A 2,184-nucleotide genomic window follows, 5' to 3' on the forward strand; every position below is an offset into this window, starting at 1 on the left:
ACACACACACACACACACACACACACACACACACACACACCCATCCACCCACACACACCCACACATTTAAGTTCAGTCTCAGAGGACCAAGTGACTACAGTATTACACAAATAAAACCAGGGCAGATAAAAATCAATTGTATTTGCTGATTAGAAACAGGTGAACTCCAAGTATCTCTAAAGGTCACATTACTATTCTTCTTATTCCCCGTGTCCCTCCCTGCTCCTTCATTCAGTTACAGTCTATCCGGGCAGGCATAAAGAGCAACGCAACAGCTCATACAGCTCTATATGATCCTATCATCATAATGCATTATAGTCGCATCTCTAATCATTTAAAGGTAATAATGGCGCTGCTCTTGCATGGCATCCATAAAAGCAGCACAATCGGAGCAGGTGTGATTCGATCTGAAGCTGTATAAATGACTGAGTGTGTGCTTGTGCATGCGCATGTGCGTATGTGTGAAAAACAGAAAGGGGGGAGAAAGCCTATGCATGCTTACACACATTAATGTAGCTTCTATTACATCTGTGAATGTGTGTGTGTGTCTGTGCATGTGTGTGCCAATACCATTCTATCTGATAAAGCCGTGGCTGCAGCAGCCTCACACCCTTGTCTGTAGGACACAGCCATTTATTACCGGATTAGAGCCATTTACTACAGGCTTTATGGGAGCTTCAGCAGGCCCTCAAGGACATCACAAGCGGGGGAGAGGAAGGAGCGGGAACAGGGAAGGCGGGAGCGGAGGAATGAGGTGGAAGTTGAGTGAACGTAGAGGGGCAAAGATGGAGGGAAACCCCCCCCCCCGAGTGAGGCAGGATAAGCAAAGGGTTAGAGGTCCTTCGCCCCAGACATGTAGGGCGTAATCTCTTGAGGGATGTCCTGTCTTGGTTTTTATTTGCAACCGACGTATAATTAAACACTAGATTTGATATGGCACCATATGGAGCAATTTCCCTACATAATGAAAAGATGTGTTACTACCAGACTTAGCTAAAGATATAGGAAAATGGCTACCTACTGATATATGAACCTATTTAGATATCTATTTAGGCTAAAATGCAAATAAGATTTTTTTTCTCTCTTTTTATAAAGACAAGAAACACAGGGAAAAAGAAGTGTACAAAAAAGTTTAATGCATAATGTCTGCATCTACGCCACTGGACGCCCTGATATAAAGGCCTCATCAATTCAAGTACTGAACACAGAGGGCATATGTCTTTACCAGTTTAAAGACCCAGTGAAGTTCATATACCCTGCCCACATATTCAGTTTTCACTCACAGTTACATTTCTGAAGATAAAGATAAAAGCAGGTCACAGTGAAACAGAAGTTTCATATGCATATGAACACAACATTGACATATCATCACCTTTTAAGTTGGAAACAGTTGCATTTGGCAGTTGCAAAGCAACATTATCATTCATTTGAAGTTGTGTATCTGGCCAATTGCTGAATCTTAGTATATTTACTCCACTTTTAGTTGTGTTTTTTGTCTTTATCTATTTGGTCTCTCTAGCCTCTAAATGCTCCACTTCACCAGTTAGTGACTAACTAAGTCTGTCTGCTGTTTGGTGCTAAGCATGACCCTATGAGAGTGGTGAGGGCGAACCAAAATCAGTAAAGTTGTGAGTGGACACAAAACAATGAGCTGAAACTCACAATAAAACTTTATAAAGCCAAGGGGAGCTGCAGAGTCCGGTGATGATTCTCTGCAGGTAAATCACTACGAGCGACCCCTTCCACACCGTTATTTGACACATTGTTTACTATAAGAATATGTATTATAGCTGCTTTAAGTTGTAAGAAGCTGTTAGTGTTTAACCATAGATAGCATCAATCAAATTTAGTGATTGTGTGAAAAAGGAGAGAAAAAGGCCCTTAAAATATCCTGTATACTAACGGATATGCATGGAATAATTCCCAACACCCAGAATCTACAGGATGTTTTTGTATTCCTCTTCTCTTCATTATGCAGATATAACATCAGCAGTGTAATTACTAGGTGCTGGGCTTCTCTGCTGCATTCCTTTTGATTCTGGCATCAAAACTGACTTATTCATTAATGTTTAAGAGTTTCTAGGAATTAAGAGGACATTAGACATTATTTTTGCACATTAGACAAGTAAATGTACTGGGTTTGGTTTGTGAAACTGTGGCTGAGCCTATCTATCTATCTATCTA

The 2,184-nt window shown here is 40.8% G+C and overlaps 1 protein-coding gene across 1 annotated transcript in view; it reads right to left on the reverse strand.

Annotated features, from left to right (window-relative positions):
- npas1 (neuronal PAS domain protein 1) overlaps positions 1 to 2,184 on the reverse strand; it is a 59,998-nt gene that overhangs the window by 7,078 nt on the left and 50,736 nt on the right.

The sequence above is a fragment of the Etheostoma spectabile genome, chromosome 3 (genome assembly GCF_008692095.1).
Source record: "Etheostoma spectabile isolate EspeVRDwgs_2016 chromosome 3, UIUC_Espe_1.0, whole genome shotgun sequence".
NCBI classification, from domain to species: Eukaryota; Metazoa; Chordata; class Actinopteri; order Perciformes; family Percidae; genus Etheostoma; species Etheostoma spectabile.